Source organism: Eulemur rufifrons, chromosome 7, assembly GCF_041146395.1.
Source record: "Eulemur rufifrons isolate Redbay chromosome 7, OSU_ERuf_1, whole genome shotgun sequence".
Classification (NCBI taxonomy): Eukaryota; Metazoa; Chordata; class Mammalia; order Primates; family Lemuridae; genus Eulemur; species Eulemur rufifrons.
This window is the reverse complement of record NC_090989.1, coordinates 286,730,092-286,745,930: the sequence shown is the minus strand read 5'-3', so window position 1 is coordinate 286,745,930 and position 15,839 is coordinate 286,730,092. Positions and strand designations below refer to the sequence as shown.

The window sequence follows — 15,839 nt, the reverse complement described above, 5'->3', positions numbered from 1 at the left end:
ACTGACCAATCAGATTCAGCCACACTGACCCTTGAGGACTCAGCCACACTGAGAAATCATATTCACCAACACTGACTAATCACAGGCAGCAGCATTGACCATTCAGACTCAGCCAGTTGACCAATCAGGACTCAGCAGCACGGCCCAATCAGATTCAGCCACACTGACTAGTCTGTGACTCACAGACTCACTAGTCTGTGACTAGTCAGTGTGGCTGAATCTGAATGGGCCGTGCGACTGAGTTCTCATTGGTCAACGTGGCTGATTCTGATTGCTCAATGCGGCTGCGTCTGACTAGTCAGTGTGGCTGAATCTGATTGGTCAGTGTGGATGAGTCTGATTGATCAGTGCTGCTGAGTCCGCATTGGTCCACGTGGCTGAGTCTGAATGCTCAATGCTCAGGATTCAGCCACACTGACCAATCAGACTCAGGTGAACTGACCTATCAGAACTCAGCCTCACTGACCAATCAAACTCAGCTGCACTGGCCAATCAGGACTCAGCCTCACTGTCCAATCTGACACAGCTCATTGACTAATCAGAACTCAGTCACACTAACCAATCAGACTCAGCTGCATTGACCAATCAGACTCAGCTGCATTGAGCAATTAGAAGTAAGCAACAGTGACCAATCAGACTCAGCTGCATTGACCAATGAGACTCATCTGTATTGACCAATCAGGACTCATCTGCACTAGTCTATCAGACCAAGCCAGTGAATCCCTCATTTGTATAATGAACCTGACTGGAGCCTGGGCGGGAACTTCCACTGTGTAACCTGAGCCTTCCTTGTGCTCTCGGGAATGGCCACCCTATCACACGGAAGGTGGGGTCTCTGGAATGAGTCTCTTTCCTCCAGACTCCTTTTTAGAAAACTTCTGTTCCCGGCACGCGTGGGTCTCGCAGACTTTGCCCCCAGCTGTCCATACCCTCGGGCCCGCCCGGCCCCACCCTGCACCCTCCCCAGACCTCCCGCTCAGGCTGCAGCTCATCCTTGGCCGGGCCCCACGGGAGCTACTGGATCCCTGAGGGCACGGACCTCACCTGCTCGGCAGTGGGCTGAATGGTCGCGGTGCCTGGCAGAGGCTGCCCAGCTCCTGCTCATCAAAGGGCTCCTCCTACAGCCTCCTGGGACACTGGGGAGTCACCGCTGAGAATCCTTGCTCAAGGCTAGGGACCCTGAGTCCCCACAGGGACAGCTGCTGGTGGCCTTTTGCAATTCCGCTTGAAAGCTGCCAGCTGTGCCGGCTTCCTCTGCCACGTGGCTCCCCTGCCTGCAACCCGCACAGCTCCCCACTGCCTCCTGCCGGTGTCCTTGGCTGGACTTTGGAACATCCCAGGGGCCACTTCCCCTTGCTCCCCAACACCTCTGCTGCTTCCCTCCAGGACCCTGCTTGGCCAGGCCGGTGCTCTAGCATAGGTAGCTTCCTCTCCAGGGGCCTGGGCATCTTGAGGCTGGCAGGCGTCGGGCCAGCTCGCAGCCCTGACACGTGGGGGGCTGTTGGCCTGCTGTAAGCCTACTGCATGTACTCGGCACCTTCCGATGTCGAGGGTCAGCTGTCTGCCCTGCGGCCAGCCAATTCCCACTAAGTCCCCACCTGCCAGGGTCAGAGGCCCCCATGTGTGTCTCAAGCATCTCCTGAGTTTGGCTTTTGTGTCCCTGGTGGATTTTGAGGTGCTTCGCAAGGTGCTCACAAGTGCTCACAAGCAGGAGCTGTTGATCGCTGCCACATTACCTCAGCCTCCTGACCCCCAGCAGCTGCCTACTCCAAAAAAAATGATGGGGCATGTTGGGGAGGCCCAGGAACACAGGCAGGGCTGGGACCAGGCAAGCGAGGCACTGAGCTGCGTGGTTCTGTGCCCAAAACAGGAACCAGGTCGAGAGGCCCCCGTTCTGGCATCCGGCTGCTCGATCCCCACATGGCTCCAGTGAGAGGGCCCTGGCACTGCCGCTTGAGGACGGAGCCTGCCCTGGGCCAGGACCCTGGGAGGGGCTCAGCAGGCCCGAGGCTGCGGGCAGCCAAACCCCAGGGCCAGGGGCCAGGTGTGCTGTGGGCTGGGTGTTGTCCGACGGGGCTGGTCCTGCCTTGGCTCTGCGGAGGGGGAGGGTGTGAATGGTGCTGCCTCTCCAGGGAGAGGCTGAACAGACGTCCAGGCGTTGCTGTGGCCGAGCATGACCGACTGCCCACTGCCAGCAGCCCCAGGCCACCTGGAATGAAACTCCAAACCCCGGAGACCCCGGCGGGGGAGGGGGTGAACGCTGAGGGGGGAGTCAGACCATGCAGGAGGGACAGAGAGGGGCCTGCAGGGCCTGGGGGGGGAGCAGAAGCCCCTTAGCCCCTGCACAGTCCCATACCTGTGGATTGGGCACAGGGAGCTGCCCAGGAGCCCTGTGTCCCCGAGACTCCTGCACCCCACAGCCACACCCCACCCCGCTGCCAAGTCAGCGTCCTGACACCCTCGTGGCCCAAAGCAGTAGCCCAGGGCCTGGTCAGCCAGAGAGGCTTCCAGGAGGGAGAGCTGTCCCCCCCCACACTGCTGCAGAGGGCAGAGGGGTAGGACAGGTGTGGACACAGGTCCCCCCGCTCCCCTCTCTGGGCTTCCCTGGGAGGCTTGGTCCCACCAGGCCCTGCCCCACACCTGGCTGTGTAGATCCCGCTGGTTCAGGAAGGCCCTGGGACTTTCTACCAGGTTCACATGGTTGGGGAAGACAGTGGGCCTCTGTGACCATCCTTTAGTAAAACTGAGTCCGTTCCATCCACGTAGCTCCAGGGCAGGTGGCACTCCCAAGATGTCATGTGGTGTCGCTGTGCCACCCAGGTGGCCACACCTCCTACTTGCCCCCTCCCTCCTCTGCGTGTGTGTCCATCTCCACCTCTTTGTCTCCCCTGCTCTCTTCTCTCTCCGTCTCTGCCTCTCTCACTCTCTTGTCTCTGTCTCTCTCAGGAGGTGCAAGGCCAGCCACAGAGTCCAGAACCTGACAGGCAGGGAGTGGGCCTGGCCCAGCCAGCTCAGGTGTGGGCAGAGGGCAGGGGAATGGGCACGCTTGAGAGCCGGCCTCCTGCGGGGACCTCTGAGCTCCCAGCTGTGCACAGGAACTCTGGGCAGGGAGCTGAGCAGGGCAATTGCGGACCTGGCCCTCCGGTGAACACCCCCGGCAACTGCTCGTGCCGCTGGTAGAGCTGGTGTGATAGCGCCCCCCAAATTCGCGTCCACAGGGACCTCAGAATAGGAACTTATATTAAAATAGGGTCTTTGTAGAAGTAATTAAGTTAATGATCTTGAGATGGAGGCCCCTAAATCCAGTGACAAGTGTCCTTTTAACAGACACCCCAGGAGGAGGCCCCATGAGGACAGAGCAGAGGAGGAGCTGGTGGCCCCAAGCCCAGGATGCAGGGAGCCACCAGACGCTGGAGACAAGGAAGGGTCCTTCCCTGGAGCCTCCAGGGAGCACATGGCCCTGGATGTTTGGCCTGCTGGCCGGAAGACAGGAAGCTCCTGTTTTTTAAGCCACCCGGTTTTACAAACACAACTTCTGCAAAGAAGTTCATTCACTGATGGCGAATCGGTCCTTAAAAACTGGAAGGTAAATCCATGGAAGTTGTCCAGGTCCTGTCAATGGACCAAGCTCCCAGAGCAGGGTCAAAGGGCGCACTGGTCAGGTGGCCATGGCTGGTGAAGGGCCACTAATTCCCAAACCAGGATCTAATTTTCCTAGCTGAGCAAGGCCCTATGCCACTATTTTAGGTGATTTTCTAAGTGCAGACTGAGCTGACTGCCTGCTAGGAAATGACACACCTGCCATCTAAAATCAATTCCGTTCGCAGACAGTCAGGAATGATCTTCATGAGCTGGCTGCTCCTGGCGTGACACCGGGGCCCTGTCCGGGAGTGGGGCTGGGCTTTTGGGGGCGCTGCACGGCCGGCCGGGTTCTCCTCTGGGCAGGGGACTCGCTTAGCTCCCTAGACAGCGACTGCCTGCCTGCTTGTCCTGGAATAATTCTGCTCCCAAAGCCGAAGCCACCTCTAGCTGTGATTCTATTGATAAAATCACTGAATTTATGTCAAGAGCACTCGTACTCGTTTTGAAAAACGGACCAATGAGTCACCTTTTGACTAAAATGGTAAAAGGAACACAACCGGGTTGATCTTTTCACTACCTGGTTTATATTGTCAATACTAACTTCCAGAAGGCAGGTGCCCAGGGCTCCGTAGGCCATAAAGAAAGCGCAGCCAGCCACAATGGATGTAAAAAGAAACTGAGTCACAGGACTGGCCCGGGGTGACCCCACCCACGTGTGCTCTCCTGCTCTGTGCCTTGCCTGCGCTATGGAGGGGACTTCTCAGAACAGCAAGAGTTAGGGTCAGTCTGGGCGGTGGCTGCAGAAGCAGACCCCAGAGGGGCTAAGAGGAAGCTGAGGCCCGGCCGCTGTGGTGGCCACGCTGCCCCCAGGTTCCCGAGGCATCAGTGCTGGTCCTCGCAGGTGGCACGGCCTGTTGGACACCACCACCCCTCACCCCTTCTCTGGTTCAGCATCCAATCATCCTCTGCTGCCTTTGTGGGTCTCGAGCACGAGGCCCTGGGCTGTAGTGCCACCTGCAGACAGGTCTTCGTGCTCTCTTGCGGCTCCGTCCCCTCTCTGTGTCCAACTAGTGATGTAACTGGTGCTCCTGGGCGTCCCAGGTGCCCGGGCATCTGTGGGCTGGATAACAGGCCAGTGAGGACAGCCTTGGTGGGTGACTCGAGTGCTGGAACGTTCCACCTTCCCATCCTGATGCTCCCACGCAGGGACAGGGCATTGCCATGTGACCTGGCAGGGTCTCCTCTCGGCCCCCACAACCTGAGAAGGAGCGGCTGTCCTCGCTTTCTCACCTTAGGTCTGGGCGCAGGTGGCTCCAGTGGTCACCCCTGTAGTGAGCCTGTTCTCAGCCCCAAGTGCGGTTCCTGGGGACTCAGGGCACCAGGCGGCTGGGTGCCGGGAGGCCTCTGTGGGCCAGGGAAGCCCTGCGCATCCATATCTCCTTCCGAGGGGCTGGGGGTGGAAGATGGCCACCAGCCGCCCCTGCCACAGGCCCTGCCTGCCTGCCTTCCTCAGTTTCCCTTCCTGGAAGACTCCTTGCCCGGACTCCCCTCTCCTGCCTGTCCTGTCCCATTCACTGCCCACCCCTGGTCTCCAAGTGGATCCGAGGCCACACCTGGTTCTGGCAAGCAGTGGGGTCCCAGGGTGTGCTCCCTGGCGAGGGCTGTCCTTGGGCGTGTGCAGATGTCCTGGGGACACCTGCTCGGGACACCAGCTCCGCCCTTCTCCTCTCACTTCCGCGGGAACAGTGAAGGAGACCTGCGGGGCTTCGTCCCTTTCAGCCTCCAGGTTGCCGAGAAGAAGGGCCGGCACACCCGGCACCCTCGCGGGGCTGGGGCCTCACTGGGGTCCGAGACCCCATCCCAGTGACATTCTGGGCCAGCGAGCAGCCTGAGGCTGGGCCCCTGGGCTGGGCTAGAGCTCAGCAGCCCGGCTGTGCCTGGCCCCTGGGTGGCCTGTGCCCGCAGGGTGCGGGGACAGCGCTGTGGCTCCTGCTGGGTGTGCGGGGGAGGCACAGACAGCCAGTGTCACTTGGTGCCGCCCTGGGAAGCTCTCCCTGTCTGGGGCAGCGGCCGTAGCCACGACAAGTGGCCACCCACATGGAGTGTCCCGAGGAGAGGCGGAGGAGTGCCCTGCTGTGACAGAAACACGAACTCAGCTGGACTGGACAGAAGAGCCGAGAACACCCGGTGTGGGGAGCTTGGTGCCGCCCGGGGCACAGCCTCTGAACGGCCTTTGTCCGCTGGGCCTGTTCACTGGGGCCCTGGGGACCCGGGAAGCGCTGCGCTCGGGGACGCAGCACGGGGAGGCGAGTTCTTCAGGGGTGCCGGCCACTTCCTCCCACCAAGGGCAGTAGGGAGCCTCCCTTCCCTGACTCCAGACTGCTGGGGTCTTTCCATTTCACTGTCCCCAGGTCTCACTGTGGCCCAAGCGGGGCTGGCAAGTGCCTCGGTGAGCAGAAGGCCCTCCCCTTGCCCTGGGCCCGCTGGCTTTGGACTTAGCTGGGGGCTGTTCCCCTCCTGTCCCCTGTCAGCTTCCAGGCCCCGCCCACAGGGGAAGTCCTGCCAGACCATCACCTTCCAGCAGTTCCAGGAGGCGCTGGAGGAGCTCGCCAAGAAGCGGTTCAAAGACAGGAGTGCCCAGGAGGCGGTCCACGAGGTGCACTGGCTGGTTGAGGGCAAGGCGCCGGTCATCGCAGGCGGGAGTGCAGTGGCACGAACACGGATCACTGCCACCTTGAACTTCCAGGCTGGAGCAATCCTCAGCCTCCCAAGTAGCTGGGACTACAGGCATGAGCCACCACTGCCAAATAATTTTGTATGTGTGTGTACAGATGGGTCCTCGCTATATTACCCCGGCTAGCCTTGAAACTCCTGGGCTCCAGGGAGCCTCCTGCCTTGGCCACCCAAAATGTTGGGATCACAGGCATGAGCCAACATGCCCAGCCCAGCATAAGGATTATTTTGAGCTGATTATTTTGAGACACTGCAGACACAGGAGAAGCTCTGAAAACAGGCCGGAAGTTACCTTTCTGTCAGGGAAATTTACGTCTGTGAAGGAGACCTACTTCCATTTGTAAACATGTCTCCCTCTCATAGCAAGAAGAGAAGGATGACTAAATCATGAGGGATTCTTAGCAATGCGGAAGGCACCACTTAAGTCTGAACAACAATGCTTGCTCTTGCTTACCTTGCTTTTCCTGGTTACCTCCCCACTGCTGACCCCAACCACACCCATTCTTTCTTTGTTTCACTTGAAGGTAGTGTGTAAGCCTGAACTCAGAGCCACCTCTTGGAGATTTACTTATTTTTCCTGGCTGTTTCCTCCCATGCATACATAAAGAAAGCATTACTAAATTATACTAGTGAAAGCATGGTAAAGTAAAGTAAAATAAAACCCTAAGCCCCAAGCCAAATGAATGGACCCCTCTTAGCCAAGCAAACCTCATAGAAACCTTACAACTGAGTTCCAGGAGTTTAGATACAATTGACAAGTATCTATGTTTAAAAAAAGAAACAACAAAAACCAGAGATCATAAAACTAACAAAACAGAATCCTTGGCCGGGCGCAGTGGCTCACGCCTGTAATCCTAGCACTCTGGGAGGCTGAGGTGGGTGGATCGTTTGAGCTCAGGAGTTGGAGATCAGCCTGAGCAAGAGCGAGACCCCATCTCTACTAAAAAATAGAAAGAAATTATATGGACAGCTAAAAATATATATAGAAAAAATTAGCCGGGCATGGTGGTGCATGCCTGTAGTCCCAACTACTCGGGAGGCTGAGACAGGAGGATCCCTTGAGCTCAGGAGTTTGAGGTTGCTGTGAGCTAGGCTGACGCCACGGCACTCACTCTAGCCTGGGCAACAGAGTGAGACTCTGTCTCAAAAAAAAAAAAAAAACAAAAAACCAGAATCCTTGTGACCACAAGATAATTATTAACAGGACCCAATCCCAACTGTAACAGGAACCCTAACTCTAAAAACCCTAACCCCTAACCGCAGCTTTTGCCACTAAGATCAGGGACAAAGCAAACATGCTCACTTTCACCTCTGCATGCAACATTATACTGAACAACAAATCTGGAGGTATGACATTACCTGACGTCAAATTATACTACAAGGCCATAGTAAGGAAAACACCATGGTCCTGGTGTAAAAAACTGTGACTAATCCAAGGGAACAAAATAGAGAACCCAGACATAAAACCATCTACCTAGCACCAACTGATTTTTGACAAAGCAGAAAACATACACTGAGGAAAGGAAGCCCTATTCAATAAGTAGTGCTGGAAAAATTGGATATTCATATGAAGAAGAGAGAAACAGGATTGCTCTCTCACTAAATACAAAAATCAATTCAAGATGGATTGAAGATTTAAATGAAAAGCATGAAACCATAAAAATTCTAGAAAAAAAGTAGGAAAAACATTTTAGGCATCAGCCAAGTCAAAGAATTTATGACTAACACCCCAAAGACAAACATAGCAACAACAAAAATAAATCAATGGGACTTAATTAAATTAGAAAACTTCTGCACAGCAAAGGAAATAATCAACACAGTGAATACACAACCTACAGAATAGGACAAAATATTTGCAACTATGCACCTGACAAAAGATGATATCCAGAATATGCAAAGACCCAAACAAATCAGCAAGAAAAGAATAACACCTTCATCAAAAAGTGGGCAAAAGACCAGAACAGAAGTTTCTGAAAAGAAGATAGACAAATTGCCAAAAAACATGAAAAACTGCTAAACATCGTTAATCACAGACAAATGCAAATTAAAACTACAGTAAGATACCGTCTCACCCCAATCAGAATAGCCATTATTAAAAAGACAAAAAACAACAGATGCTGCCACAGAAGCATAGAGAAAGGAGCGCCGATACTCTGCTGGGTCTGCAAACTAGTAGAACCTCTATGGAAAACATTATGGGCAATCCTCAAAGAAAGAAATGTAGACCTACCATTCAATCCAGCAAGCCCACTCCTGGGTAACTACCCAAAGGAAATGAAGTCATTTTATCCAAAAGACACCTGCATTCGAATGTTTAGCACAGCAGACTTCACAATTGCAAAGATATGGAATCAACCTAAGTGCCATTCAATTCATAAGGGGACAAAAATCTGTGTGTGTCTGTGTAGACACATACATGTATAAATATCACGGTGTACTACTCAGCCGTAAAAAGGAATGAAATAGCAGCCTGAGCAAGAGCGAGACCCAGTCTCTAAAAAAATAAAAAAATTAGCCAGGCATGGTGGGACATACCTGTAGTCCCAGCTACTCAGGAGGCTGAGACAGGAGGACCACTGGAGCCCAGAGTGTGAGGTTGGAGTGAGCTATGATCATGCCACTGCCCTCTATCCCGGCCACCAGAGGGAGACCCTGTCTCTAAAAACAAAAGGGAATGAAATAATGTCATTTGCGGCAATGTGGGGGGAACTGGAGACCATTTCCCTAAGTGAACTATCTCAGGAATGGAGAACCAGACACCATATGTTCTCACAAATAAGTGGGAGCTACTACATGGATACACAGAGGCACATGGCAATATAAAGGACATGAAAACCTAGAAGGGGGAGGAATGGACAGTGGGTGTAGGATAAAAACTTGCACACATGAACACTATATTCTGATGACGGACACACCAACACCTCTGACTTCAGCACGACACAAGGTAGCCATGTAACAAAAATACTTGTACCACCTTAATTAGTATTTTGAAAGAAAAAAATAAGATTGCACTGAAAGTTCTATACAGAACAATTAGAGAAGAACGGGAAATAAAAGACATCCATATCTGAAAGGAAAGTAAATCTATTCAGATTCCAAATCACATCACCTTAAATATAGAAAATCCCAAAGAATTCAAAAAAATTATTTGAACCAGCAAACAAAAACGGATAAGTAACAGAACAACATTTCAATACACAGAAATCCATTTTATTTCTGTACTCTGGTAATCAAGAACGTGGAAATAAAATTAAGACAAAAATTCCATTTGAATTATATCAATAAAAATAACCCACTTGGGAAAAAAACTAACAAAGGTGCAAGACCTGTATGTGGAAAATTACAAAACAATATTGAAAAAAGCTAAAGAAAATCTAAACAAATGTCAAGACACTCCACGTTCATCGACTGGAGACTTAATATGTTTCAAGATGGCCATACTACACAGGTGATCTCAAACCCAATGCAATTCCTACAAAAATCCAAAAAGGTCTCTCGGCAGAATATGGGCAAACTGATCCTAACATTCAAATGGAATTTTTTTTTTCCTTTTTTTTTTTTTTTTTTGAGACAGAGTGTCACTTTGTTGCCCTGGCTAGAGTGAGTGCCGTGGCATCAGCCTAGCTCACAGCAACCTCAAACTCCCAGGCTTAAGCAATCCTACTGCCTCAGCCTCCCCAGTAGCTGGGACTACAGGCATGCACCACCATGCCCGGCTAATTTTTTCTCCATATATTTTAGATGGCCAGATAATTTCTTTCTATTTTTAGTAGAGACGGGGGTCTCACTCTTGCTCAGGCTGGTCTCGAACTCCTGACCTCGAGCGATCCACCTGCCTCGGCCTCCCAGAGTGCTAGGATTACAGGCGTGAGCCACCGCACCTGGCCTTCAAATGGAATTTTAAGGGAACACAAATAACCAAAACCTTCTTGAAAAACAAAGACAAACTTGGAAGTTCACACTTCCCAATTTTAAATCTTAAATTTTACTACAAAGCAACAACAATCAAAACAGGATGATACTGGCATGAAGGTAAACATATAGATCAACGAAGTTGAACTGAGGGTCCAGATATAAATTCATGCCTCTATGGTCAATTGATTGTGTGCCAGCCCCAAGGTCCCTAAATTCCACAAGTGACGTCAGACAACTATCCACATGCACAGGAATGAAACTGTACCCTGACATCATACCACACAGAAAAATTGAACTCAAAATGGTCCACAGGCCAAAATGTAAGAGGTAAAAACACAAACCCTAGAAGAAAACATGGAGAAAAACCTTCATAACATTGGGCGTAAGAATGGTTTCTTAGAACTGACACCATAAGCACAGCCAGTAAAGAAAATTTCCTCAAAATTAAAAACTTTTGGAAATCCAAAGACACCACCAAGAAAGTAAGATGACAACCCACAGAGGCACATTATATATCTGATGAGGGTCTGCTATCCAGAATATATAAGTAGCTTTTAAGCCTGAACAGGAAAAAGACAAACAACCAAATAACAAAATGGATAAACAGCTTAAAATACATACTGCACGCGTACACACACACACACACACACACACACACAGAAAAGCAATTGGCCAACAAGCACATAGGAAGATATTACACATTATTAGTTATAATGGAAATTCAAATTCCAACCACAATGACATACCCACTCACACACACTAGAAAGACTATTGTTAAAAAAAAAAATGAAAGATATCTGTTGGCAAGGATACAGAAAACCTGGATACCCTTAAATGCTGCTTGTAGAAATATAAAATGGTACAGGCTGTGTGTAAACTAGTTGAATCTTCCCTCAAAAATTTACATGCAGAATTTCCATAGCTCAACAATTCCATTCCAAGGTATATACTCCAAAGATTAGAAAACAAGGGTTCAAACCAGACCTTGTACATGAACATCTATAGCAGCCATGTTCACAATAGCTGAAAGGTGCAAACAACCCAAACGTCCATCAACAGATGGAGGCATAAGCAAAATTAGGTATATCAAAACCTGATATATTATTCAGCCACAAAAAGGAAAGAGAAAACTGAAATGGAGCAGTTGTTATGGAACACAATATGGCAGTACCTCAAAAATTAAGCATAGAATTCACTTACAACACACTGATTCCCCTTCTGGGCATATACTGAAAAGAACTAAAAACAGGGACTTGAACACCCACGTTCATGGCAGCATTACTCACTGTGCCAAAAGGTGGAAGCAACACAAGTGTCCACTGACAGATGAGCAGATAAATAAAATGTGGTCCATTCACACAGTGAAATATAATTCAGCCTTAAAAATGAGGAAATTCTGACATACGTAACAACATCGTGCTAAGTGTAACAACCCAGGCACACAAGGACAAATACAGTACGCTCTACTTATGAGGTACCTGGAGTAGTTTCCAGGGCTGGGGAAAGAGAGAATATGAAGTGGGTGTTTAACGAGTACAGGGTTCCACTTGGCGAAGAAGAAAGAAATTTTGGAGACGGATGGTGGTGATGGTTACACAAAAACCTGTATGTGGTTAATGCCACTAAAGTGTGCACTTAAAAATGGTTAAAATGGTGAATGCTGTATGTATTTAATCATACAGAAAAAAGGAATGAAGCGCTGATGTATACTGCAACATGGATGAGCCTTGAATACGTCCTAAGTGAAAGAAACCAGGCACAAAAGGCCACATATTATATGAATCCATTTGTATGAAATGTCCAGAGCAGGCCAATCCACGGCAATGAAAACTAGATTAGTGCTTGCCAGGGGCTTGGGGGACCGGGAAAGGAAAGTGACTTTGTAATGGGCTCAGAGTTTCCTTCAGAGGAAGATAAAAAACATCCGGTACTATTAATAAATAGATGGTTGCCCAACACGGCCAATGTATGACATTCCGTTGAATTATATACTTACAAATGGTAAAAATGGTGAAGTTTTAAAAGGTGGTTTCCAATATTTATATACATTGTCATAGTATGGACTAGGACTGTGTCATATTGATTGGTGATGTAAACATAAGTGTGCAAACCTGAGGTACCTCGCAACCGGTGGACACACATGTGCACACACACGGCTGGAGAACACAGCAAGGTAACCTGGCTCAGTAAATTCTTATGAAATTTCCATGACCAATTAGGCCACTTGCCTTTCATTTGGCAGTGAGATTTAATTTTTCTTTACTAATGATCTAAACTATAAACTGTTTTTAGCTACTGTTTCCTTGGTCTACATATAAATCGAAGCTGAGTCTCACAAATGATACACTAAATAATGAATTTTTTTGTCTTTTGAAAAATCACATTATCAACTTTTCTACTGTTGGATACTACAAACTGCTGTGACTTTAAGGCTCTAGCTGGGCAAACCCTTGGAAAATTTGCTAAGGGTGTCAACTGGGTGGATGCGTTGAGGGAACCTGAATAAAAGCCCTGAGACACCAAAACCCGGCTGTGTCCCTGAAAGTGAGAGCAGGGTAGACTGCAGGCAGCTGGGGTAGACCGCGTGGGAGAGGGGAGCAGGCAGGACCGCTCAGGGTCTGCAGGCCATGGTCAGGCCTGTGTTGTCTCGCCAAGGCCAGTAGGAAACCACTGCCAAAGTTATAAATCAGGAGAGCGACATGACGAGACTTGAGTCTGTGAAGCGCTGTTTGCCTTTGTCAGGTTGGGACCCTCAGTGAGGGGGGATCTGCGCTCCCCCTGGGGGGCTGCGCTGAGAGAGCAGGGCATGAACAGTGGGTGCTCCTGCCGGGAATGTGGGGTCTGCGTCTGCTCAGGAGGAGGCGCTGCCCACACCCGCCTTGGAGTCATCTCTGCCCTTTAGATCTGCCAAGGCTGGGAAACTGAGGGACAGTCTCAGAAACAGTTCTGGGAAAAGAAAACTGGAACCGGAGGGAAAGACACATTTTTCTCCCAGTTGGGGAAGGCGGAGAAGCGGGCCTGGGGGATGGGACAGTTGGAGACAAAAGTGTGTTTCCCAATTTGGGGTTAACGGTGATGACCTGGGAGCGTGTGGCTGCTGCAAAACACACTGTGAAACACACGGGAGGACTCACAGTGAAGTCGCAGACCTCACAGGGCAAGGACGCCGGAGACTCTGAAGGCAGGACACAGAGGACGGTGCGCGGCGACGCCAGGTTCCCTGGAAGGACGAAATATCTGTAAGGAAACTGCGTTTGTGAACAACCTGAACACCCTGCCAGTGACACAGAGAGGACAGCGACCTCCCTCACAGAGGCTGAGCCAGACCCACGTCCCGCTCAGAGGCCACTACCCCATTGGGGCGGAGAGGCCACCGCGTGGACATCACACCCATGGCCACCACATCCTGGGCGTGGGGGACCTCGGTGTGGTGGAGAGTGCGGGTGCCCCGTTTCCACATGTCCCTACGGAGCCCCTCCCGGGTCTCTGAGGACCGGCCGCCCCTCAGCAGGCGGCTGCGGACAGAAAGGTGGTGCCCCTGGGGCTGGGACAGGAAGGTCGCACTCACCCGCGGGGCCACAGGTCTGGGCACGGGAAGGCCTCACTCACTGGCAGCCACGTCCTCTCACGCAGGGTGTGACGCCAGAGGGCAGGAGCAAACAGATGGTATATCTGATACACCATCAAAACAGAAAATAAAATAACTTTTTTGGACCAAAAATGAAAGAAATTATCACCACCAGATTCTCATTACCAAAAAAAAAAAAAAAAAAAAAAATTAAAAGAAATTCTTCAAGCAAAAGAAAAATTTACCAGCTGGAAAGCTGGATCTGCACAAAACAACGAGGATGACCAGGAACGACGCCCTGTCCCCATCCAGCGACCCTGCGTTTTCAGACCGACTCGCTGATTCCCAGAGGCGGGACCGGCTCACCCACGCCGCAGACGCCCACCTGGGTGAAGGCTCCGCCTGGTCCCCCACGACATGGGGCCGACACAGACTCGGCAGTCGTGGGTCAAGGCAGGGGCGGCAGCTCTGCCCGGGCGCCTCAGCCCTTCCCACGGGTCACGAGAACACGACCTCCCCGGAGCCCAGGGGGAGTCAGGGCTTCACGGTGTGTCCCCACCCCCGCGGGGCCGCGGGCAAGGCCAGCTGAGCCGTACCGCCTCCTCCCAGATGCTCTGGCTTTGGCCATCCGGGAAGCGAACGCCACACCCGCTGTGTGCAGAGCGCCAGAGCGGAGCACCGTCCGGACACTGCTCCCCCCACGCCAAGCAGAGAGGAAGACTGAGTCAGAAGCCAAGGAGGGCCCTGCTCGCCCCTGGTCACTCGGCCACAGGGGACAGCTCCAGGGCAGGGACCTGGTGGTCCAGCAGCTGAGGCCCAAGAGGCAACGCCCTCTGGCCCCACCCTGGCGCCATCTGCCACCTCATGGCCAGGCCAAGGCATTCGCCCCCCCCCCACTGCCCGCCATCGGGCAGACGTTACCCGCACTGCAAGGAGGGCAGAGGAGACCACAGCCTCTCAGCAGCCACTGCCGGCCGGTCACACATGGCTGTCCCACGAGCCCCGGATTCTGCCTGTGCCTGACGCCTCCAGACCAGAAAGCAGCCTCTCAGCTGAGCTGCAGGTTTGCTGTGCTGTTACCTTCAAAGGCCAGGTAGAGGTTCACCTCCTCAGGTGCCTGTTTGTGAAGAGCAGTTTCCACACACCTGGTGAGAAACTCCCCAGGTGACCCAGGAGTTCCCCCACAGGCTGCTGAGACCTGGGTGCGGGTCCCTACTGTGTCCTCCCCGTCTACGGCCCAGGCGGAGCCGACAGGCATCAGAAGCTGCTGTGTGGTCAGCACACGGATGGGAGAAGCCCCTGGCACTGGAGCTGTCCAAGCCCCGGGACAGGCAGGGCCACACAAGGCCCGCGTCTTCAGGAGGATTCAGCCTGGGCAGGGGCAGGGCCAGGTGCTCTGTCCAGCCCTGTCTCCCGCCTGCCGGGACCCCCATCACAGTGTGGAGGGCGCCCCCCTGCACTCCGGGAGGGGAAGGGACCCGCAGTGCAGCCGGCCAGGGTGGCCTCTGAGCACCGGGCTGAGGCATCAGCACCCAGGTGGGCTCTGGGGAGGCCTCAGGGGGGTCCTGCCATACCCTGACCTTCGCCCCTATGTCACCGAGGCTGCAAAGGAAAGGAGCAGAAACGTGATGCCAGAGGTGAACAGGCGAGTCATCCTTCCAATGTCACAGAGCACGTGATGGGGACTCCTGGGACTGCAGGACACGGTCTGCCATAAGTGTCCAGGATGACAGGGTCAGACACTCGGGGGAAGGCATCTTATTTCCAAACTCCTTTTACTTGGGGGACCAGAGAGCAGGCTGTCAACAGCCTGACACATTATTAACAATGTGTCACCTCCACCAGGAGGCTACCAGGGCCTTGAGAAGGGGTGGCAGGTCCTTCAGGCGTGGGGAGGTGGCGTGGGTGCCCATGCTCATGGCCCATTTGCTATTTTAAAAACTACCCGTGAGAGGAGCCCCCACAGCAGAGCAGCACCCCTCCCGCCGCTCTCCTGCAGAGAGACTCGCCCAGGGCCCACGGGTGTCCGCAGGTGAGCCAG

General features: G+C 52.4%; 3 long non-coding RNA genes across 10 annotated transcripts in view; 1 reads left to right on the top strand and 2 right to left on the bottom strand.

Annotated features, from left to right (window-relative positions):
• The window catches only part of LOC138388605 (uncharacterized), a 203,298-nt gene that overhangs the window by 93,831 nt on the left and 93,628 nt on the right, over positions 1-15,839 (bottom strand). The window lies entirely within an intron of this gene.
• The window catches only part of LOC138388608 (uncharacterized), a 215,466-nt gene that overhangs the window by 166,288 nt on the left and 33,339 nt on the right, over positions 1-15,839 (top strand). The gene's annotated exons all lie outside the window — the stretch shown is intronic.
• LOC138388606 (uncharacterized) lies at positions 6,318-15,565 on the bottom strand. Of its 3 annotated transcripts, XR_011234143.1 has the most exons (5): positions 14,997-15,565; positions 14,184-14,915; positions 13,799-13,902; positions 13,365-13,450; positions 6,318-6,382 (listed from the first exon to the last, which is right to left on the bottom strand). It is a non-coding gene; the product is annotated as an uncharacterized lncRNA (long non-coding RNA). The 3 variants fall into 3 exon arrangements; XR_011234142.1 differs by having other exon boundaries at positions 14,184-15,014; XR_011234144.1 differs by having other exon boundaries at positions 14,720-15,014.